General features: G+C 44.8%; 34 non-coding genes across 34 annotated transcripts; all 34 read left to right on the forward strand.

The window, feature by feature from the left end:
* The first annotated feature begins 601 nt into the window (after nucleotides 1-601).
* Nucleotides 602-792, forward strand: LOC144393713 (U2 spliceosomal RNA). Its single transcript, XR_013456553.1, has one exon. It is a non-coding gene; the product is annotated as a U2 spliceosomal RNA (small nuclear RNA).
* Nucleotides 793-1,068: 276 nt separating this feature from the next.
* LOC144393517 (U1 spliceosomal RNA) lies at nucleotides 1,069-1,232 on the forward strand. The gene has a single exon (XR_013456357.1). It is a non-coding gene; the product is annotated as a U1 spliceosomal RNA (small nuclear RNA).
* Nucleotides 1,233-1,674: 442 nt separating this feature from the next.
* LOC144393936 (U5 spliceosomal RNA) lies at nucleotides 1,675-1,789 on the forward strand. The gene has a single exon (XR_013456776.1). It is a non-coding gene; the product is annotated as a U5 spliceosomal RNA (small nuclear RNA).
* Nucleotides 1,790-2,391: 602 nt separating this feature from the next.
* On the forward strand, nucleotides 2,392-2,582 carry LOC144393735 (U2 spliceosomal RNA). Its single transcript, XR_013456575.1, has one exon. It is a non-coding gene; the product is annotated as a U2 spliceosomal RNA (small nuclear RNA).
* Nucleotides 2,583-2,858: 276 nt separating this feature from the next.
* LOC144393518 (U1 spliceosomal RNA) lies at nucleotides 2,859-3,022 on the forward strand. Its single transcript, XR_013456359.1, has one exon. It is a non-coding gene; the product is annotated as a U1 spliceosomal RNA (small nuclear RNA).
* A 442-nt stretch (nucleotides 3,023-3,464) lies between these two features.
* Nucleotides 3,465-3,579, forward strand: LOC144393937 (U5 spliceosomal RNA). Its single transcript, XR_013456777.1, has one exon. It is a non-coding gene; the product is annotated as a U5 spliceosomal RNA (small nuclear RNA).
* A 602-nt stretch (nucleotides 3,580-4,181) lies between these two features.
* LOC144393714 (U2 spliceosomal RNA) lies at nucleotides 4,182-4,372 on the forward strand. Its single transcript, XR_013456554.1, has one exon. It is a non-coding gene; the product is annotated as a U2 spliceosomal RNA (small nuclear RNA).
* A 276-nt stretch (nucleotides 4,373-4,648) lies between these two features.
* LOC144393519 (U1 spliceosomal RNA) lies at nucleotides 4,649-4,812 on the forward strand. The gene has a single exon (XR_013456360.1). It is a non-coding gene; the product is annotated as a U1 spliceosomal RNA (small nuclear RNA).
* A 442-nt stretch (nucleotides 4,813-5,254) lies between these two features.
* Nucleotides 5,255-5,369, forward strand: LOC144393885 (U5 spliceosomal RNA). Its single transcript, XR_013456725.1, has one exon. It is a non-coding gene; the product is annotated as a U5 spliceosomal RNA (small nuclear RNA).
* Nucleotides 5,370-5,971: 602 nt separating this feature from the next.
* Nucleotides 5,972-6,162, forward strand: LOC144393715 (U2 spliceosomal RNA). The gene has a single exon (XR_013456555.1). It is a non-coding gene; the product is annotated as a U2 spliceosomal RNA (small nuclear RNA).
* Nucleotides 6,163-6,438: 276 nt separating this feature from the next.
* Nucleotides 6,439-6,602, forward strand: LOC144393520 (U1 spliceosomal RNA). Its single transcript, XR_013456361.1, has one exon. It is a non-coding gene; the product is annotated as a U1 spliceosomal RNA (small nuclear RNA).
* Nucleotides 6,603-7,132: 530 nt separating this feature from the next.
* Nucleotides 7,133-7,323, forward strand: LOC144393716 (U2 spliceosomal RNA). The gene has a single exon (XR_013456557.1). It is a non-coding gene; the product is annotated as a U2 spliceosomal RNA (small nuclear RNA).
* A 276-nt stretch (nucleotides 7,324-7,599) lies between these two features.
* Nucleotides 7,600-7,763, forward strand: LOC144393521 (U1 spliceosomal RNA). Its single transcript, XR_013456362.1, has one exon. It is a non-coding gene; the product is annotated as a U1 spliceosomal RNA (small nuclear RNA).
* Nucleotides 7,764-8,205: 442 nt separating this feature from the next.
* On the forward strand, nucleotides 8,206-8,320 carry LOC144393938 (U5 spliceosomal RNA). Its single transcript, XR_013456778.1, has one exon. It is a non-coding gene; the product is annotated as a U5 spliceosomal RNA (small nuclear RNA).
* Nucleotides 8,321-8,922: 602 nt separating this feature from the next.
* LOC144393717 (U2 spliceosomal RNA) lies at nucleotides 8,923-9,113 on the forward strand. The gene has a single exon (XR_013456558.1). It is a non-coding gene; the product is annotated as a U2 spliceosomal RNA (small nuclear RNA).
* A 276-nt stretch (nucleotides 9,114-9,389) lies between these two features.
* On the forward strand, nucleotides 9,390-9,553 carry LOC144393522 (U1 spliceosomal RNA). The gene has a single exon (XR_013456363.1). It is a non-coding gene; the product is annotated as a U1 spliceosomal RNA (small nuclear RNA).
* Nucleotides 9,554-9,995: 442 nt separating this feature from the next.
* LOC144393886 (U5 spliceosomal RNA) lies at nucleotides 9,996-10,110 on the forward strand. Its single transcript, XR_013456726.1, has one exon. It is a non-coding gene; the product is annotated as a U5 spliceosomal RNA (small nuclear RNA).
* A 602-nt stretch (nucleotides 10,111-10,712) lies between these two features.
* LOC144393718 (U2 spliceosomal RNA) lies at nucleotides 10,713-10,903 on the forward strand. The gene has a single exon (XR_013456559.1). It is a non-coding gene; the product is annotated as a U2 spliceosomal RNA (small nuclear RNA).
* A 276-nt stretch (nucleotides 10,904-11,179) lies between these two features.
* LOC144393523 (U1 spliceosomal RNA) lies at nucleotides 11,180-11,343 on the forward strand. Its single transcript, XR_013456364.1, has one exon. It is a non-coding gene; the product is annotated as a U1 spliceosomal RNA (small nuclear RNA).
* A 442-nt stretch (nucleotides 11,344-11,785) lies between these two features.
* Nucleotides 11,786-11,900, forward strand: LOC144393888 (U5 spliceosomal RNA). Its single transcript, XR_013456727.1, has one exon. It is a non-coding gene; the product is annotated as a U5 spliceosomal RNA (small nuclear RNA).
* A 603-nt stretch (nucleotides 11,901-12,503) lies between these two features.
* On the forward strand, nucleotides 12,504-12,618 carry LOC144393889 (U5 spliceosomal RNA). The gene has a single exon (XR_013456728.1). It is a non-coding gene; the product is annotated as a U5 spliceosomal RNA (small nuclear RNA).
* Nucleotides 12,619-13,209: 591 nt separating this feature from the next.
* On the forward strand, nucleotides 13,210-13,400 carry LOC144393719 (U2 spliceosomal RNA). The gene has a single exon (XR_013456560.1). It is a non-coding gene; the product is annotated as a U2 spliceosomal RNA (small nuclear RNA).
* Nucleotides 13,401-13,676: 276 nt separating this feature from the next.
* LOC144393525 (U1 spliceosomal RNA) lies at nucleotides 13,677-13,840 on the forward strand. Its single transcript, XR_013456365.1, has one exon. It is a non-coding gene; the product is annotated as a U1 spliceosomal RNA (small nuclear RNA).
* Nucleotides 13,841-14,282: 442 nt separating this feature from the next.
* Nucleotides 14,283-14,397, forward strand: LOC144393890 (U5 spliceosomal RNA). The gene has a single exon (XR_013456729.1). It is a non-coding gene; the product is annotated as a U5 spliceosomal RNA (small nuclear RNA).
* Nucleotides 14,398-14,999: 602 nt separating this feature from the next.
* Nucleotides 15,000-15,190, forward strand: LOC144393720 (U2 spliceosomal RNA). Its single transcript, XR_013456561.1, has one exon. It is a non-coding gene; the product is annotated as a U2 spliceosomal RNA (small nuclear RNA).
* Nucleotides 15,191-15,466: 276 nt separating this feature from the next.
* Nucleotides 15,467-15,630, forward strand: LOC144393526 (U1 spliceosomal RNA). Its single transcript, XR_013456366.1, has one exon. It is a non-coding gene; the product is annotated as a U1 spliceosomal RNA (small nuclear RNA).
* A 442-nt stretch (nucleotides 15,631-16,072) lies between these two features.
* LOC144393891 (U5 spliceosomal RNA) lies at nucleotides 16,073-16,187 on the forward strand. The gene has a single exon (XR_013456730.1). It is a non-coding gene; the product is annotated as a U5 spliceosomal RNA (small nuclear RNA).
* Nucleotides 16,188-16,789: 602 nt separating this feature from the next.
* Nucleotides 16,790-16,980, forward strand: LOC144393721 (U2 spliceosomal RNA). The gene has a single exon (XR_013456562.1). It is a non-coding gene; the product is annotated as a U2 spliceosomal RNA (small nuclear RNA).
* A 276-nt stretch (nucleotides 16,981-17,256) lies between these two features.
* Nucleotides 17,257-17,420, forward strand: LOC144393527 (U1 spliceosomal RNA). Its single transcript, XR_013456367.1, has one exon. It is a non-coding gene; the product is annotated as a U1 spliceosomal RNA (small nuclear RNA).
* A 442-nt stretch (nucleotides 17,421-17,862) lies between these two features.
* Nucleotides 17,863-17,977, forward strand: LOC144393892 (U5 spliceosomal RNA). The gene has a single exon (XR_013456732.1). It is a non-coding gene; the product is annotated as a U5 spliceosomal RNA (small nuclear RNA).
* Nucleotides 17,978-18,579: 602 nt separating this feature from the next.
* Nucleotides 18,580-18,770, forward strand: LOC144393649 (U2 spliceosomal RNA). The gene has a single exon (XR_013456489.1). It is a non-coding gene; the product is annotated as a U2 spliceosomal RNA (small nuclear RNA).
* A 276-nt stretch (nucleotides 18,771-19,046) lies between these two features.
* Nucleotides 19,047-19,210, forward strand: LOC144393529 (U1 spliceosomal RNA). Its single transcript, XR_013456370.1, has one exon. It is a non-coding gene; the product is annotated as a U1 spliceosomal RNA (small nuclear RNA).
* Nucleotides 19,211-19,652: 442 nt separating this feature from the next.
* Nucleotides 19,653-19,767, forward strand: LOC144393893 (U5 spliceosomal RNA). Its single transcript, XR_013456733.1, has one exon. It is a non-coding gene; the product is annotated as a U5 spliceosomal RNA (small nuclear RNA).
* Nucleotides 19,768-20,369: 602 nt separating this feature from the next.
* LOC144393651 (U2 spliceosomal RNA) lies at nucleotides 20,370-20,560 on the forward strand. The gene has a single exon (XR_013456492.1). It is a non-coding gene; the product is annotated as a U2 spliceosomal RNA (small nuclear RNA).
* The last annotated feature ends 150 nt before the right edge of the window (nucleotides 20,561-20,710 follow it).

Consider the following 20,710-nt stretch of genomic DNA (forward strand, 5'->3'; position numbering starts at 1 on the left):
CTCATGTACTTGTGTGAAAAGAAAAGTAGTTGGACAGAGGCTCCTGACAATGGAGCACAAACAAAGTTGTGTTTACTTATCACTGGAGTCACTAGTGCAGCAAGTCTCAAATCACTGTCTGAATCCAAAGTGAAATCAGCAGGATTTCAGCAGGATTTTACAGGGATTAATGGTCACTTTACTGGAGTCTCCGGTGGAGCACGTCTCAAATCAGCAAATCACTGTCTGAATTCATTGTGAAATCAACAAGATTTTCAGCAGGAATCATCACTGGAGTCACTAGTGGAGCCTTGCAGCAAGTCTCAAATCTCTGTCTGAATCCATTGTGAAATCAACAAGATTTTCAGCAGGACTTTACAGTGATTAATCATCACTGGAGTCTCTAGTGTCTGAAACAACAGTGAAATCAACCAGATTTCAGCAGGAGTTTACACTTTTGCTTGTAAACAAATCAATGATTTTAGCTTTTTTGAGGACGGGGGCAGCGTGGGGAGTGGGTTGTTAAGTAGCAAGCGACTGCTACGCCCAGTTGAAAGAACCGCACCGCGACAATTGAGATATGTGCTGGTACGTTGGGTCTGCAAACAAACAGTTTGGTGTTATCGCTTCTCGGCCTTTTGGCTAAGATCAAGTGTAGTATCTGTTCTTATCAGTTTAATATCTGATATGTCCTCTATACGAGGACTACATATTAAGCCGATTTTTAGCTCTGGGAGATGAAAAAGGGGCTTGCTCCGTTCACTCCAAGCATCGGCCCGGTATTGCAGCACCTCCGGGAACGGTGCACCCTTTAAATTGTGGAAAATAAAAGAAAGGGTAACCTGAATCAGTGGTGTGGTGTTGGAAATGATTTCTGCTTTGAGTAAAACAAGTCTCACCTCCACATAGTTTTTAAGACTGAGGCTTTTGGCAAGTGACTTATGCTTACTCATCAATAGTGCCTTTGTTTTGCAAGTCTCAAATCACTGATTTTAACTTCACCGATCTGTGAGGACGGTGCCATCTGCGAACCGTCACCACAAATGCTGTGACTGGGAATACCGTCCCTGCCTCTGTCACCACCAACTCATACTTACCTGGCAGGGGAGATACCATGATCAAGAAGGTGGTTCACCCAGGGCGAGGCTCAGTCATTGCACTGCGACTGTGCTGACCACTGCGAATTCCCCAAATGTGGGAATCTCGACTGCATAATTTGTGGTAGTGGGGGACTGCGTTCGCGCTCTCCCCTGATATTGAAGTCAAAGAAAAACCAGGTGTCCCGTTTAATCATCACTGTCTGAATCCCTAGTGAAATCAACCACATTTCAGCAGGATTTTACACGGATTAATCACCACTGCACTGGAGTCTCCGGTGGAGGGAGTCTACAATCAGCAAATCACTGTCTGAATCCAAAGTGAAATCAACCAGATTTCAGCATTAATCATCACTGCGCTGGAGTCTCCAGTGGAGCACGTCTCAAATCAGCAAATCACTGTCTGAATCCAAAGTGAAATCAAGCACATTTCAGCAGGACTTTACACTTTTGCTTGTAAACAAATCAATGAGTTTTTGATGGCTGGTGCTGGGGAATGGGTTTGGCATTGGACAACCGCAGCTCAACCAGTCCCAACCACAAGAGGGATCACTGTTGCGACTGGGATATAAGGCTGCCTGCCACCTGATTCCGCAACTGACTTTGGTTTCTCTTCAATACGCATAAGTCTTTCGCCTTTTACTAAAGACTTCTGTGGAGAGGAACAACAATGAGTTGACCATATTTTTGGCAGGCTCTGCCAATTGGCTGAGCCTCATGTACTTGTGTGAAAAGAAAAGTAGTTGGACAGAGGCTCCTGACAATGGAGCACAAACAAAGTTGTGTTTACTTATCACTGGAGTCACTAGTGCAGCAAGTCTCAAATCACTGTCTGAATCCAAAGTGAAATCAACCAGATTTCAGCAGGATTTTACAGGGATTAATGGTCACTTTACTGGAGTCTCCGGTGGAGCACGTCTCAAATCAGCAAATCACTGTCTGAATTCATTGTGAAATCAACAAGATTTTCAGCAGGAATCATCACTGGAGTCACTAGTGGAGCCTTGCAGCAAGTCTCAAATCTCTGTCTGAATCCATTGTGAAATCAACAAGATTTTCAGCAGGACTTTACAGTGATTAATCATCACTGGAGTCTCTAGTGTCTGAAACAACAGTGAAATCAACCAGATTTCAGCAGGAGTTTACACTTTTGCTTGTAAACAAATCAATGATTTTAGCTTTTTTGAGGACGGGGGCAGCGTGGGGAGTGGGTTGTTAAGTAGCAAGCGACTGCTACGCCCAGTTGAAAGAACCGCACCGCGACAATTGAGATATGTGCTGGTACGTTGGGTCTGCAAACAAACAGTTTGGTGTTATCGCTTCTCGGCCTTTTGGCTAAGATCAAGTGTAGTATCTGTTCTTATCAGTTTAATATCTGATATGTCCTCTATACAAGGACTACATATTAAGCCGATTTTTAGCTCTGGGAGATGAAAAAGGGGCTTGCTCCGTTCACTCCAAGCATCGGCCCGGTATTGCAGCACCTCCGGGAACGGTGCACCCTTTAAATTGTGGAAATTAAAAGAAAGGGTAACCTGAATCAGTGGTGTGGTGTTGGAAATGATTTCTGCTTTGAGTAAAACAAGTCTCACCTCCACATAGTTTTTAAGACTGAGGCTTTTGGCAAGTGACTTATGCTTACTCATCAATAGTGCCTTTGTTTTGCAAGTCTCAAATCACTGATTTTAACTTCACCGATCTGTGAGGACGGTGCCATCTGCGAACCGTCACCACAAATGCTGTGACTGGGAATACCGTCCCTGCCTCTGTCACCACCAACTCATACTTACCTGGCAGGGGAGATACCATGATCAAGAAGGTGGTTCACCCAGGGCGAGGCTCAGTCATTGCACTGCGACTGTGCTGACCACTGCGAATTCCCCAAATGTGGGAATCTCGACTGCATAATTTGTGGTAGTGGGGGACTGCGTTCGCGCTCTCCCCTGATATTGAAGTCAAAGAAAAACCAGGTGTCCCGTTTAATCATCACTGTCTGAATCCCTAGTGAAATCAACCACATTTCAGCAGGATTTTACACGGATTAATCACCACTGCACTGGAGTCTCCGGTGGAGGGAGTCTACAATCAGCAAATCACTGTCTGAATCCAAAGTGAAATCAACCAGATTTCAGCATTAATCATCACTGCGCTGGAGTCTCCAGTGGAGCACGTCTCAAATCAGCAAATCACTGTCTGAATCCAAAGTGAAATCAAGCACATTTCAGCAGGACTTTACACTTTTGCTTGTAAACAAATCAATGAGTTTTTGATGGCTGGTGCTGGGGAATGGGTTTGGCATTGGACAACCGCAGCTCAACCAGTCCCAACCACAAGAGGGATCACTGTTGCGACTGGGATATAAGGCTGCCTGCCACCTGATTCCGCAACTGACTTTGGTTTCTCTTCAATACGCATAAGTCTTTCGCCTTTTACTAAAGACTTCTGTGGAGAGGAACAACAATGAGTTGACCATATTTTTGGCAGGCTCTGCCAATTGGCTGAGCCTCATGTACTTGTGTGAAAAGAAAAGTAGTTGGACAGAGGCTCCTGACAATGGAGCACAAACAAAGTTGTGTTTACTTATCACTGGAGTCACTAGTGCAGCAAGTCTCAAATCACTGTCTGAATCCAAAGTGAAATCAACCAGATTTCAGCAGGATTTTACAGGGATTAATGGTCACTTTACTGGAGTCTCCGGTGGAGCACGTCTCAAATCAGCAAATCACTGTCTGAATTCATTGTGAAATCAACAAGATTTTCAGCAGGAATCATCACTGGAGTCACTAGTGGAGCCTTGCAGCAAGTCTCAAATCTCTGTCTGAATCCATTGTGAAATCAACAAGATTTTCAGCAGGACTTTACAGTGATTAATCATCACTGGAGTCTCTAGTGTCTGAAACAACAGTGAAATCAACCAGATTTCAGCAGGAGTTTACACTTTTGCTTGTAAACAAATCAATGATTTTAGCTTTTTTGAGGACGGGGGCAGCGTGGGGAGTGGGTTGTTAAGTAGCAAGCGACTGCTACGCCCAGTTGAAAGAACCGCACCGCGACAATTGAGATATGTGCTGGTACGTTGGGTCTGCAAACAAACAGTTTGGTGTTATCGCTTCTCGGCCTTTTGGCTAAGATCAAGTGTAGTATCTGTTCTTATCAGTTTAATATCTGATATGTCCTCTATACGAGGACTACATATTAAGCCGATTTTTAGCTCTGGGAGATGAAAAAGGGGCTTGCTCCGTTCACTCCAAGCATCGGCCCGGTATTGCAGCACCTCCGGGAACGGTGCACCCTTTAAATTGTGGAAAATAAAAGAAAGGGTAACCTGAATCAGTGGTGTGGTGTTGGAAATGATTTCTGCTTTGAGTAAAACAAGTCTCACCTCCACATAGTTTTTAAGACTGAGGCTTTTGGCAAGTGACTTATGCTTACTCATCAATAGTGCCTTTGTTTTGCAAGTCTCAAATCACTGATTTTAACTTCACCGATCTGTGAGGACGGTGCCATCTGCGAACCGTCACCACAAATGCTGTGACTGGGAATACCGTCCCTGCCTCTGTCACCACCAACTCATACTTACCTGGCAGGGGAGATACCATGATCAAGAAGGTGGTTCACCCAGGGCGAGGCTCAGTCATTGCACTGCGACTGTGCTGACCACTGCGAATTCCCCAAATGTGGGAATCTCGACTGCATAATTTGTGGTAGTGGGGGACTGCGTTCGCGCTCTCCCCTGATATTGAAGTCAAAGAAAAACCAGGTGTCCCGTTTAATCATCACTGTCTGAATCCCTAGTGAAATCAACCACATTTCAGCAGGATTTTACACGGATTAATCACCACTGCACTGGAGTCTCCGGTGGAGGGAGTCTACAATCAGCAAATCACTGTCTGAATCCAAAGTGAAATCAACCAGATTTCAGCATTAATCATCACTGCGCTGGAGTCTCCAGTGGAGCACGTCTCAAATCAGCAAATCACTGTCTGAATCCAAAGTGAAATCAAGCACATTTCAGCAGGACTTTACACTTTTGCTTGTAAACAAATCAATGAGTTTTTGATGGCTGGTGCTGGGGAATGGGTTTGGCATTGGACAACCGCAGCTCAACCAGTCCCAACCACAAGAGGGATCACTGTTGCGACTGGGATATAAGGCTGCCTGCCACCTGATTCCGCAACTGACTTTGGTTTCTCTTCAATACGCATAAGTCTTTCGCCTTTTACTAAAGACTTCCGTGGAGAGGAACAACAATGAGTTGACCATATTTTTGGCAGGCTCTGCCAATTGGCTGAGCCTCATGTACTTGTGTGAAAAGAAAAGTAGTTGGACAGAGGCTCCTGACAATGGAGCACAAACAAAGTTGTGTTTACTTATCACTGGAGTCACTAGTGCAGCAAGTCTCAAATCACTGTCTGAATCCAAAGTGAAATCAACCAGATTTCAGCAGGATTTTACAGGGATTAATGGTCACTTTACTGGAGTCTCCGGTGGAGCACGTCTCAAATCAGCAAATCACTGTCTGAATTCATTGTGAAATCAACAAGATTTTCAGCAGGAATCATCACTGGAGTCACTAGTGGAGCCTTGCAGCAAGTCTCAAATCTCTGTCTGAATCCATTGTGAAATCAACAAGATTTTCAGCAGGACTTTACAGTGATTAATCATCACTGGAGTCTCTAGTGTCTGAAACAACAGTGAAATCAACCAGATTTCAGCAGGAGTTTACACTTTTGCTTGTAAACAAATCAATGATTTTAGCTTTTTTGAGGACGGGGGCAGCGTGGGGAGTGGGTTGTTAAGTAGCAAGCGACTGCTACGCCCAGTTGAAAGAACCGCACCGCGACAATTGAGATATGTGCTGGTACGTTGGGTCTGCAAACAAACAGTTTGGTGTTATCGCTTCTCGGCCTTTTGGCTAAGATCAAGTGTAGTATCTGTTCTTATCAGTTTAATATCTGATATGTCCTCTATACGAGGACTACATATTAAGCCGATTTTTAGCTCTGGGAGATGAAAAAGGGGCTTGCTCCGTTCACTCCAAGCATCGGCCCGGTATTGCAGCACCTCCGGGAACGGTGCACCCTTTAAATTGTGGAAAATAAAAGAAAGGGTAACCTGAATCAGTGGTGTGGTGTTGGAAATGATTTCTGCTTTGAGTAAAACAAGTCTCACCTCCACATAGTTTTTAAGACTGAGGCTTTTGGCAAGTGACTTATGCTTACTCATCAATAGTGCCTTTGTTTTGCAAGTCTCAAATCACTGATTTTAACTTCACCGATCTGTGAGGACGGTGCCATCTGCGAACCGTCACCACAAATGCTGTGACTGGGAATACCGTCCCTGCCTCTGTCACCACCAACTCATACTTACCTGGCAGGGGAGATACCATGATCAAGAAGGTGGTTCACCCAGGGCGAGGCTCAGTCATTGCACTGCGACTGTGCTGACCACTGCGAATTCCCCAAATGTGGGAATCTCGACTGCATAATTTGTGGTAGTGGGGGACTGCGTTCGCGCTCTCCCCTGATATTGAAGTCAAAGAAAAACCAGGTGTCCCGTTTAATCATCACTGTCTGAATCCCTAGTGAAATCAACCACATTTCAGCAGGATTTTACACGGATTAATCACCACTGCACTGGAGTCTCCGGTGGAGGGAGTCTACAATCAGCAAATCACTGTCTGAATCCAAAGTGAAATCAACAAGATTTTCAGCAGGAATCATCACTGGAGTCACTAGTGGAGCCTTGCAGCAAGTCTCAAATCTCTGTCTGAATCCATTGTGAAATCAACAAGATTTTCAGCAGGACTTTACAGTGATTAATCATCACTGGAGTCTCTAGTGTCTGAAACAACAGTGAAATCAACCAGATTTCAGCAGGAGTTTACACTTTTGCTTGTAAACAAATCAATGATTTTAGCTTTTTTGAGGACGGGGGCAGCGTGGGGAGTGGGTTGTTAAGTAGCAAGCGACTGCTACGCCCAGTTGAAAGAACCGCACCGCGACAATTGAGATATGTGCTGGTACGTTGGGTCTGCAAACAAACAGTTTGGTGTTATCGCTTCTCGGCCTTTTGGCTAAGATCAAGTGTAGTATCTGTTCTTATCAGTTTAATATCTGATATGTCCTCTATACGAGGACTACATATTAAGCCGATTTTTAGCTCTGGGAGATGAAAAAGGGGCTTGCTCCGTTCACTCCAAGCATCGGCCCGGTATTGCAGCACCTCCGGGAACGGTGCACCCTTTAAATTGTGGAAAATAAAAGAAAGGGTAACCTGAATCAGTGGTGTGGTGTTGGAAATGATTTCTGCTTTGAGTAAAACAAGTCTCACCTCCACATAGTTTTTAAGACTGAGGCTTTTGGCAAGTGACTTATGCTTACTCGTCAATAGTGCCTTTGTTTTGCAAGTCTCAAATCACTGATTTTAACTTCACCGATCTGTGAGGACGGTGCCATCTGCGAACCGTCACCACAAATGCTGTGACTGGGAATACCGTCCCTGCCTCTGTCACCACCAACTCATACTTACCTGGCAGGGGAGATACCATGATCAAGAAGGTGGTTCACCCAGGGCGAGGCTCAGTCATTGCACTGCGACTGTGCTGACCACTGCGAATTCCCCAAATGTGGGAATCTCGACTGCATAATTTGTGGTAGTGGGGGACTGCGTTCGCGCTCTCCCCTGATATTGAAGTCAAAGAAAAACCAGGTGTCCCGTTTAATCATCACTGTCTGAATCCCTAGTGAAATCAACCACATTTCAGCAGGATTTTACACGGATTAATCACCACTGCACTGGAGTCTCCGGTGGAGGGAGTCTACAATCAGCAAATCACTGTCTGAATCCAAAGTGAAATCAACCAGATTTCAGCATTAATCATCACTGCGCTGGAGTCTCCAGTGGAGCACGTCTCAAATCAGCAAATCACTGTCTGAATCCAAAGTGAAATCAAGCACATTTCAGCAGGACTTTACACTTTTGCTTGTAAACAAATCAATGAGTTTTTGATGGCTGGTGCTGGGGAATGGGTTTGGCATTGGACAACCGCAGCTCAACCAGTCCCAACCACAAGAGGGATCACTGTTGCGACTGGGATATAAGGCTGCCTGCCACCTGATTCCGCAACTGACTTTGGTTTCTCTTCAATACGCATAAGTCTTTCGCCTTTTACTAAAGACTTCTGTGGAGAGGAACAACAATGAGTTGACCATATTTTTGGCAGGCTCTGCCAATTGGCTGAGCCTCATGTACTTGTGTGAAAAGAAAAGTAGTTGGACAGAGGCTCCTGACAATGGAGCACAAACAAAGTTGTGTTTACTTATCACTGGAGTCACTAGTGCAGCAAGTCTCAAATCACTGTCTGAATCCAAAGTGAAATCAACCAGATTTCAGCAGGATTTTACAGGGATTAATGGTCACTTTACTGGAGTCTCCGGTGGAGCACGTCTCAAATCAGCAAATCACTGTCTGAATTCATTGTGAAATCAACAAGATTTTCAGCAGGAATCATCACTGGAGTCACTAGTGGAGCCTTGCAGCAAGTCTCAAATCTCTGTCTGAATCCATTGTGAAATCAACAAGATTTTCAGCAGGACTTTACAGTGATTAATCATCACTGGAGTCTCTAGTGTCTGAAACAACAGTGAAATCAACCAGATTTCAGCAGGAGTTTACACTTTTGCTTGTAAACAAATCAATGATTTTAGCTTTTTTGAGGACGGGGGCAGCGTGGGGAGTGGGTTGTTAAGTAGCAAGCGACTGCTACGCCCAGTTGAAAGAACCGCACCGCGACAATTGAGATATGTGCTGGTACGTTGGGTCTGCAAACAAACAGTTTGGTGTTATCGCTTCTCGGCCTTTTGGCTAAGATCAAGTGTAGTATCTGTTCTTATCAGTTTAATATCTGATATGTCCTCTATACGAGGACTACATATTAAGCCGATTTTTAGCTCTGGGAGATGAAAAAGGGGCTTGCTCCGTTCACTCCAAGCATCGGCCCGGTATTGCAGCACCTCCGGGAACGGTGCACCCTTTAAATTGTGGAAAATAAAAGAAAGGGTAACCTGAATCAGTGGTGTGGTGTTGGAAATGATTTCTGCTTTGAGTAAAACAAGTCTCACCTCCACATAGTTTTTAAGACTGAGGCTTTTGGCAAGTGACTTATGCTTACTCATCAATAGTGCCTTTGTTTTGCAAGTCTCAAATCACTGATTTTAACTTCACCGATCTGTGAGGACGGTGCCATCTGCGAACCGTCACCACAAATGCTGTGACTGGGAATACCGTCCCTGCCTCTGTCACCACCAACTCATACTTACCTGGCAGGGGAGATACCATGATCAAGAAGGTGGTTCACCCAGGGCGAGGCTCAGTCATTGCACTGCGACTGTGCTGACCACTGCGAATTCCCCAAATGTGGGAATCTCGACTGCATAATTTGTGGTAGTGGGGGACTGCGTTCGCGCTCTCCCCTGATATTGAAGTCAAAGAAAAACCAGGTGTCCCGTTTAATCATCACTGTCTGAATCCCTAGTGAAATCAACCACATTTCAGCAGGATTTTACACGGATTAATCACCACTGCACTGGAGTCTCCGGTGGAGGGAGTCTACAATCAGCAAATCACTGTCTGAATCCAAAGTGAAATCAACCAGATTTCAGCATTAATCATCACTGCGCTGGAGTCTCCAGTGGAGCACGTCTCAAATCAGCAAATCACTGTCTGAATCCAAAGTGAAATCAAGCACATTTCAGCAGGACTTTACACTTTTGCTTGTAAACAAATCAATGAGTTTTTGATGGCTGGTGCTGGGGAATGGGTTTGGCATTGGACAACCGCAGCTCAACCAGTCCCAACCACAAGAGGGATCACTGTTGCGACTGGGATATAAGGCTGCCTGCCACCTGATTCCGCAACTGACTTTGGTTTCTCTTCAATACGCATAAGTCTTTCGCCTTTTACTAAAGACTTCCGTGGAGAGGAACAACAATGAGTTGACCATATTTTTGGCAGGCTCTGCCAATTGGCTGAGCCTCATGTACTTGTGTGAAAAGAAAAGTAGTTGGACAGAGGCTCCTGACAATGGAGCACAAACAAAGTTGTGTTTACTTATCACTGGAGTCACTAGTGCAGCAAGTCTCAAATCACTGTCTGAATCCAAAGTGAAATCAACCAGATTTCAGCAGGATTTTACAGGGATTAATGGTCACTTTACTGGAGTCTCCGGTGGAGCACGTCTCAAATCAGCAAATCACTGTCTGAATTCATTGTGAAATCAACAAGATTTTCAGCAGGAATCATCACTGGAGTCACTAGTGGAGCCTTGCAGCAAGTCTCAAATCTCTGTCTGAATCCATTGTGAAATCAACAAGATTTTCAGCAGGACTTTACAGTGATTAATCATCACTGGAGTCTCTAGTGTCTGAAACAACAGTGAAATCAACCAGATTTCAGCAGGAGTTTACACTTTTGCTTGTAAACAAATCAATGATTTTAGCTTTTTTGAGGACGGGGGCAGCGTGGGGAGTGGGTTGTTAAGTAGCAAGCGACTGCTACGCCCAGTTGAAAGAACCGCACCGCGACAATTGAGATATGTGCTGGTACGTTGGGTCTGCAAACAAACAGTTTGGTGTTATCGCTTCTCGGCCTTTTGGCTAAGATCAAGTGTAGTATCTGTTCTTATCAGTTTAATATCTGATATGTCCTCTATACGAGGACTACATATTAAGCCGATTTTTAGCTCTGGGAGATGAAAAAGGGGCTTGCTCCGTTCACTCCAAGCATCGGCCCGGTATTGCAGCACCTCCGGGAACGGTGCACCCTTTAAATTGTGGAAAATAAAAGAAAGGGTAACCTGAATCAGTGGTGTGGTGTTGGAAATGATTTCTGCTTTGAGTAAAACAAGTCTCACCTCCACATAGTTTTTAAGACTGAGGCTTTTGGCAAGTGACTTATGCTTACTCATCAATAGTGCCTTTGTTTTGCAAGTCTCAAATCACTGATTTTAACTTCACCGATCTGTGAGGACGGTGCCATCTGCGAACCGTCACCACAAATGCTGTGACTGGGAATACCGTCCCTGCCTCTGTCACCACCAACTCATACTTACCTGGCAGGGGAGATACCATGATCAAGAAGGTGGTTCACCCAGGGCGAGGCTCAGTCATTGCACTGCGACTGTGCTGACCACTGCGAATTCCCCAAATGTGGGAATCTCGACTGCATAATTTGTGGTAGTGGGGGACTGCGTTCGCGCTCTCCCCTGATATTGAAGTCAAAGAAAAACCAGGTGTCCCGTTTAATCATCACTGTCTGAATCCCTAGTGAAATCAACCACATTTCAGCAGGATTTTACACGGATTAATCACCACTGCACTGGAGTCTCCGGTGGAGGGAGTCTACAATCAGCAAATCACTGTCTGAATCCAAAGTGAAATCAACCAGATTTCAGCATTAATCATCACTGCGCTGGAGTCTCCAGTGGAGCACGTCTCAAATCAGCAAATCACTGTCTGAATCCAAAGTGAAATCAAGCACATTTCAGCAGGACTTTACACTTTTGCTTGTAAACAAATCAATGAGTTTTTGATGGCTGGTGCTGGGGAATGGGTTTGGCATTGGACAACCGCAGCTCAACCAGTCCCAACCACAAGAGGGATCACTGTTGCGACTGGGATATAAGGCTGCCTGCCACCTGATTCCGCAACTGACTTTGGTTTCTCTTCAATACGCATAAGTCTTTCGCCTTTTACTAAAGACTTCCGTGGAGAGGAACAACAATGAGTTGACCATATTTTTGGCAGGCTCTGCCAATTGGCTGAGCCTCATGTACTTGTGTGAAAAGAAAAGTAGTTGGACAGAGGCTCCTGACAATGGAGCACAAACAAAGTTGTGTTTACTTATCACTGGAGTCACTAGTGCAGCAAGTCTCAAATCACTGTCTGAATCCAAAGTGAAATCAGCAGGATTTCAGCAGGATTTTACAGGGATTAATGGTCACTTTACTGGAGTCTCCGGTGGAGCACGTCTCAAATCAGCAAATCACTGTCTGAATTCATTGTGAAATCAACAAGATTTTCAGCAGGAATCATCACTGGAGTCACTAGTGGAGCCTTGCAGCAAGTCTCAAATCACTGTCTGAATCCAAAGTGAAATCAACCAGATTTCAGCATTAATCATCACTGCGCTGGAGTCTCCAGTGGAGCACGTCTCAAATCAGCAAATCACTGTCTGAATCCAAAGTGAAATCAAGCACATTTCAGCAGGACTTTACACTTTTGCTTGTAAACAAATCAATGAGTTTTTGATGGCTGGTGCTGGGGAATGGGTTTGGCATTGGACAACCGCAGCTCAACCAGTCCCAACCACAAGAGGGATCACTGTTGCGACTGGGATATAAGGCTGCCTGCCACCTGATTCCGCAACTGACTTTGGTTTCTCTTCAATACGCATAAGTCTTTCGCCTTTTACTAAAGACTTCCGTGGAGAGGAACAACAATGAGTTGACCATATTTTTGGCAGGCTCTGCCAATTGGCTGAGCCTCATGTACTTGTGTGAAAAGAAAAGTAGTTGGACAGAGGCTCCTGACAATGGAGCACAAACAAAGTTGTGTTTACTTATCACTGGAGTCACTAGTGCAGCAAGTCTCAAATCACTGTCTGAATCCAAAGTGAAATCAGCAGGATTTTACAGGGATTAATGGTCACTTTACTGGAGTCTCCGGTGGAGCACGTCTCAAATCAGCAAATCACTGTCTGAATTCATTGTGAAATCAACAAGATTTTCAGCAGGAATCATCACTGGAGTCACTAGTGGAGCCTTGCAGCAAGTCTCAAATCTCTGTCTGAATCCATTGTGAAATCAACAAGATTTTCAGCAGGACTTTACAGTGATTAATCATCACTGGAGTCTCTAGTGTCTGAAACAACAGTGAAATCAACCAGATTTCAGCAGGAGTTTACACTTTTGCTTGTAAACAAATCAATGATTTTAGCTTTTTTGAGGACGGGGGCAGCGTGGGGAGTGGGTTGTTAAGTAGCAAGCGACTGCTACGCCCAGTTGAAAGAACCGCACCGCGACAATTGAGATATGTGCTGGTACGTTGGGTCTGCAAACAAACAGTTTGGTGTTATCGCTTCTCGGCCTTTTGGCTAAGATCAAGTGTAGTATCTGTTCTTATCAGTTTAATATCTGATATGTCCTCTATACGAGGACTACATATTAAGCCGATTTTTAGCTCTGGGAGATGAAAAAGGGGCTTGCTCCGTTCACTCCAAGCATCGGCCCGGTATTGCAGCACCTCCGGGAACGGTGCACCCTTTAAATTGTGGAAAATAAAAGAAAGGGTAACCTGAATCAGTGGTGTGGTGTTGGAAATGATTTCTGCTTTGAGTAAAACAAGTCTCACCTCCACATAGTTTTTAAGACTGAGGCTTTTGGCAAGTGACTTATGCTTACTCATCAATAGTGCCTTTGTTTTGCAAGTCTCAAATCACTGATTTTAACTTCACCGATCTGTGAGGACGGTGCCATCTGCGAACCGTCACCACAAATGCTGTGACTGGGAATACCGTCCCTGCCTCTGTCACCACCAACTCATACTTACCTGGCAGGGGAGATACCATGATCAAGAAGGTGGTTCACCCAGGGCGAGGCTCAGTCATTGCACTGCGACTGTGCTGACCACTGCGAATTCCCCAAATGTGGGAATCTCGACTGCATAATTTGTGGTAGTGGGGGACTGCGTTCGCGCTCTCCCCTGATATTGAAGTCAAAGAAAAACCAGGTGTCCCGTTTAATCATCACTGTCTGAATCCCTAGTGAAATCAACCACATTTCAGCAGGATTTTACACGGATTAATCACCACTGCACTGGAGTCTCCGGTGGAGGGAGTCTACAATCAGCAAATCACTGTCTGAATCCAAAGTGAAATCAACCAGATTTCAGCATTAATCATCACTGCGCTGGAGTCTCCAGTGGAGCACGTCTCAAATCAGCAAATCACTGTCTGAATCCAAAGTGAAATCAAGCACATTTCAGCAGGACTTTACACTTTTGCTTGTAAACAAATCAATGAGTTTTTGATGGCTGGTGCTGGGGAATGGGTTTGGCATTGGACAACCGCAGCTCAACCAGTCCCAACCACAAGAGGGATCACTGTTGCGACTGGGATATAAGGCTGCCTGCCACCTGATTCCGCAACTGACTTTGGTTTCTCTTCAATACGCATAAGTCTTTCGCCTTTTACTAAAGACTTCCGTGGAGAGGAACAACAATGAGTTGACCATATTTTTGGCAGGCTCTGCCAATTGGCTGAGCCTCATGTACTTGTGTGAAAAGAAAAGTAGTTGGACAGAGGCTCCTGACAATGGAGCACAAACAAAGTTGTGTTTACTTATCACTGGAGTCACTAGTGCAGCAAGTCTCAAATCACTGTCTGAATCCAAAGTGAAATCAACCAGATTTCAGCAGGATTTTACAGGGATTAATGGTCACTTTACTGGAGTCTCCGGTGGAGCACGTCTCAAATCAGCAAATCACTGTCTGAATTCATTGTGAAATCAACAAGATTTTCAGCAGGAATCATCACTGGAGTCACTAGTGGAGCCTTGCAGCAAGTCTCAAATCTCTGTCTGAATCCATTGTGAAATCAACAAGATTTTCAGCAGGACTTTACAGTGATTAATCATCACTGGAGTCTCTAGTGTCTGAAACAACAGTGAAATCAACCAGATTTCAGCAGGAGTTTACACTTTTGCTTGTAAACAAATCAATGATTTTAGCTTTTTTGAGGACGGGGGCAGCGTGGGGAGTGGGTTGTTAAGTAGCAAGCGACTGCTACGCCCAGTTGAAAGAACCGCACCGCGACAATTGAGATATGTGCTGGTACGTTGGGTCTGCAAACAAACAGTTTGGTGTTATCGCTTCTCGGCCTTTTGGCTAAGATCAAGTGTAGTATCTGTTCTTATCAGTTTAATATCTGATATGTCCTCTATACGAGGACTACATATTAAGCCGATTTTTAGCTCTGGGAGATGAAAAAGGGGCTTGCTCCGTTCACTCCAAGCATCGGCCCGGTATTGCAGCACCTCCGGGAACGGTGCACCCTTTAAATTGTGGAAAATAAAAGAAAGGGTAACCTGAATCAGTGGTGTGGTGTTGGAAATGATTTCTGCTTTGAGTAAAACAAGTCTCACCTCCACATAGTTTTTAAGACTGAGGCTTTTGGCAAGTGACTTATGCTTACTCATCAATAGTGCCTTTGTTTTGCAAGTCTCAAATCACTGATTTTAACTTCACCGATCTGTGAGGACGGTGCCATCTGCGAACCGTCACCACAAATGCTGTGACTGGGAATACCGTCCCTGCCTCTGTCACCACCAACTCATACTTACCTGGCAGGGGAGATACCATGATCAAGAAGGTGGTTCACCCAGGGCGAGGCTCAGTCATTGCACTGCGACTGTGCTGACCACTGCGAATTCCCCAAATGTGGGAATCTCGACTGCATAATTTGTGGTAGTGGGGGACTGCGTTCGCGCTCTCCCCTGATATTGAAGTCAAAGAAAAACCAGGTGTCCCGTTTAATCATCACTGTCTGAATCCCTAGTGAAATCAACCACATTTCAGCAGGATTTTACACGGATTAATCACCACTGCACTGGAGTCTCCGGTGGAGGGAGTCTACAATCAGCAAATCACTGTCTGAATCCAAAGTGAAATCAACCAGATTTCAGCATTAATCATCACTGCGCTGGAGTCTCCAGTGGAGCACGTCTCAAATCAGCAAATCACTGTCTGAATCCAAAGTGAAATCAAGCACATTTCAGCAGGACTTTACACTTTTGCTTGTAAACAAATCAATGAGTTTTTGATGGCTGGTGCTGGGGAATGGGTTTGGCATTGGACAACCGCAGCTCAACCAGTCCCAACCACAAGAGGGATCACTGTTGCGACTGGGATATAAGGCTGCCTGCCACCTGATTCCGCAACTGACTTTGGTTTCTCTTCAATACGCATAAGTCTTTCGCCTTTTACTAAAGACTTCCGTGGAGAGGAACAACAATGAGTTGACCATATTTTTGGCAGGCTCTGCCAATTGGCTGAGCCTCATGTACTTGTGTGAAAAGAAAAGTAGTTGGACAGAGGCTCCTGACAATGGAGCACAAACAAAGTTGTGTTTACTTATCACTGGAGTCACTAGTGCAGCAAGTCTCAAATCACTGTCTGAATCCAAAGTGAAATCAACCAGATTTCAGCAGGATTTTACAGGGATTAATGGTCACTTTACTGGAGTCTCCGGTGGAGCACGTCTCAAATCAGCAAATCACTGTCTGAATTCATTGTGAAATCAACAAGATTTTCAGCAGGAATCATCACTGGAGTCACTAGTGGAGCCTTGCAGCAAGTCTCAAATCTCTGTCTGAATCCATTGTGAAATCAACAAGATTTTCAGCAGGACTTTACAGTGATTAATCATCACTGGAGTCTCTAGTGTCTGAAACAACAGTGAAATCAACCAGATTTCAGCAGGAGTTTACACTTTTGCTTGTAAACAAATCAATGATTTTAGCTTTTTTGAGGACGGGGGCAGCGTGGGGAGTGGGTTGTTAAGTAGCAAGCGACTGCTACGCCCAGTTGAAAGAACCGCACCGCGACAATTGAGATATGTGCTGGTACGTTGGGTCTGCAAACAAACAGTTTGGTGTTATCGCTTCTCGGCCTTTTGGCTAAGATCAAGTGTAGTATCTGTTCTTATCAGTTTAATATCTGATATGTCCTCTATACGAGGACTACATATTAAGCCGATTTTTAGCTCTGGGAGATGAAAAAGGGGCTTGCTCCGTTCACTCCAAGCATCGGCCCGGTATTGCAGCACCTCCGGGAACGGTGCACCCTTTAAATTGTGGAAAATAAAAGAAAGGGTAACCTGAATCAGTGGTGTGGTGTTGGAAATGATTTCTGCTTTGAGTAAAACAAGTCTCACCTCCACATAGTTTTTAAGACTGAGGCTTTTGGCAAGTGACTTATGCTTACTCATCAATAGTGCCTTTGTTTTGCAAGTCTCAAATCACTGATTTTAACTTCACCGATCTGTGAGGACGGTGCCATCTGCGAACCGTCACCACAAATGCTGTGACTGGGAATACCGTCCCTGCCTCTGTCACCACCAACTCATACTTACCTGGCAGGGGAGATACCATGATCAAGAAGGTGGTTCACCCAGGGCGAGGCTCAGTCATTGCACTGCGACTGTGCTGACCACTGCGAATTCCCCAAATGTGGGAATCTCGACTGCATAATTTGTGGTAGTGGGGGACTGCGTTCGCGCTCTCCCCTGATATTGAAGTCAAAGAAAAACCAGGTGTCCCGTTTAATCATCACTGTCTGAATCCCTAGTGAAATCAACCACATTTCAGCAGGATTTTACACGGATTAATCACCACTGCACTGGAGTCTCCGGTGGAGGGAGTCTACAATCAGCAAATCACTGTCTGAATCCAAAGTGAAATCAACCAGATTTCAGCATTAATCATCACTGCGCTGGAGTCTCCAGTGGAGCACGTCTCAAATCAGCAAATCACTGTCTGAATCCAAAGTGAAATCAAGCACATTTCAGCAGGACTTTACACTTTTGCTTGTAAACAAATCAATGAGTTTTTGATGGCTGGTGCTGGGGAATGGGTTTGGCATTGGACAACCGCAGCTCAACCAGTCCCAACCACAAGAGGGATCACTGTTGCGACTGGGATATAAGGCTGCCTGCCACCTGATTCCGCAACTGACTTTGGTTTCTCTTCAATACGCATAAGTCTTTCGCCTTTTACTAAAGACTTCCGTGGAGAGGAACAACAATGAGTTGACCATATTTTTGGCAGGCTCTGCCAATTGGCTGAGCCTCATGTACTTGTGTGAAAAGAAAAGTAGTTGGACAGAGGCTCCTGACAATGGAGCACAAACAAAGTTGTGTTTACTTATCACTGGAGTCACTAGTGCAGCAAGTCTCAAATCACTGTCTGAATCCAAAGTGAAATCAACCAGATTTCAGCAGGATTTTACAGGGATTAATGGTCACTTTACTGGAGTCTCCGGTGGAGCACGTCTCAAATCAGCAAATCACTGTCTGAATTCATTGTGAAATCAACAAGATTTTCAGCAGGAATCATCACTGGAGTCACTAGTGGAGCCTTGCAGCAAGTCTCAAATCTCTGTCTGAATCCATTGTGAAATCAACAAGATTTTCAGCAGGACTTTACAGTGATTAATCATCACTGGAGTCTCTAGTGTCTGAAACAACAGTGAAATCAACCAGATTTCAGCAGGAGTTTACACTTTTGCTTGTAAACAAATCAATGATTTTAGCTTTTTTGAGGACGGGGGCAGCGTGGGGAGTGGGTTGTTAAGTAGCAAGCGACTGCTACGCCCAGTTGAAAGAACCGCACCGCGACAATTGAGATATGTGCTGGTACGTTGGGTCTGCAAACAAACAGTTTGGTGTTATCGCTTCTCGGCCTTTTGGCTAAGATCAAGTGTAGTATCTGTTCTTATCAGTTTAATATCTGATATGTCCTCTATACGAGGACTACATATTAAGCCGATTTTTAGCTCTGGGAGATGAAAAAGGGGCTTGCTCCGTTCACTCCAAGCATCGACCCGGTATTGCAGCACCTCCGGGAACGGTGCACCCTTTAAATTGTGGAAAATAAAAGAAATGGTAACCTGAATCAGTGGTGTGGTGTTGGAAATGATTTCTGCTTTGAGTAAAACAAGTCTCACCTCCACATAGTTTTTAAGACTGAGGCTTTTGGCAAGTGACTTATGCTTACTCATCAATAGTGCCTTTGTTTTGCAAGTCTCAAATCACTGATTTTAACTTCACCGATCTGTGAGGACGGTGCCATCTGCGAACCGTCACCACAAATGCTGTGACTGGGAATACCGTCCCTGCCTCTGTCACCACCAACTCATACTTACCTGGCAGGGGAGATACCATGATCAAGAAGGTGGTTCACCCAGGGCGAGGCTCAGTCATTGCACTGCGACTGTGCTGACCACTGCGAATTCCCCAAATGTGGGAATCTCGACTGCATAATTTGTGGTAGTGGGGGACTGCGTTCGCGCTCTCCCCTGATATTGAAGTCAAAGAAAAACCAGGTGTCCCGTTTAATCATCACTGTCTGAATCCCTAGTGAAATCAACCACATTTCAGCAGGATTTTACACGGATTAATCACCACTGCACTGGAGTCTCCGGTGGAGGGAGTCTACAATCAGCAAATCACTGTCTGAATCCAAAGTGAAATCAACCAGATTTCAGCATTAATCATCACTGCGCTGGAGTCTCCAGTGGAGCACGTCTCAAATCAGCAAATCACTGTCTGAATCCAAAGTGAAATCAAGCACATTTCAGCAGGACTTTACACTTTTGCTTGTAAACAAATCAATGAGTTTTTGATGGCTGGTGCTGGGGAATGGGTTTGGCATTGGACAACCGCAGCTCAACCAGTCCCAACCACAAGAGGGATCACTGTTGCGACTGGGATATAAGGCTGCCTGCCACCTGATTCCGCAACTGACTTTGGTTTCTCTTCAATACGCATAAGTCTTTCGCCTTTTACTAAAGACTTCCGTGGAGAGGAACAACAATGAGTTGACCATATTTTTGGCAGGCTCTGCCAATTGGCTGAGCCTCATGTACTTGTGTGAAAAGAAAAGTAGTTGGACAGAGGCTCCTGACAATGGAGCACAAACAAAGTTGTGTTTACTTATCACTGGAGTCACTAGTGCAGCAAGTCTCAAATCACTGTCTGAATCCAAAGTGAAATCAACCAGATTTCAGCAGGATTTTACAGGGATTAATGGTCACTTTACTGGAGTCTCCGGTGGAGCACGTCTCAAATCAGCAAATCACTGTCTGAATTCATTGTGAAATCAACAAGATTTTCAGCAGGAATCATCACTGGAGTCACTAGTGGAGCCTTGCAGCAAGTCTCAAATCTCTGTCTGAATCCATTGTGAAATCAACAAGATTTTCAGCAGGACTTTACAGTGATTAATCATCACTGGAGTCTCTAGTGTCTGAAACAACAGTGAAATCAACCAGATTTCAGCAGGAGTTTACACTTTTGCTTGTAAACAAATCAATGATTTTAGCTTTTTTGAGGACGGGGGCAGCGTGGGGAGTGGGTTGTTAAGTAGCAAGCGACTGCTACGCCCAGTTGAAAGAACCGCACCGCGACAATTGAGATATGTGCTGGTACGTTGGGTCTGCAAACAAACAGTTTGGTGTTATCGCTTCTCGGCCTTTTGGCTAAGATCAAGTGTAGTATCTGTTCTTATCAGTTTAATATCTGATATGTCCTCTATACGAGGACTACATATTAAGCCGATTTTTAGCTCTGGGAGATGAAAAAGGGGCTTGCTCCGTTCACTCCAAGCATCGACCCGGTATTGCAGCACCTCCGGGAACGGTGCACCCTTTAAATTGTGGAAAATAAAAGAAATGGTAACCTGAATCAGTGGTGTGGTGTTGGAAATGATTTCTGCTTTGAGTAAAACAAGTCTCACCTCCACATAGTTTTTAAGACTGAGGCTTTTGGCAAGTGACTTATGCTTACTCATCAATAGTGCC

The sequence above is a fragment of the Gasterosteus aculeatus genome, unplaced genomic scaffold (genome assembly GCF_964276395.1).
Source record: "Gasterosteus aculeatus unplaced genomic scaffold, fGasAcu3.hap1.1 HAP1_SCAFFOLD_29, whole genome shotgun sequence".
Classification (NCBI taxonomy): domain Eukaryota; kingdom Metazoa; phylum Chordata; class Actinopteri; order Perciformes; family Gasterosteidae; genus Gasterosteus; species Gasterosteus aculeatus.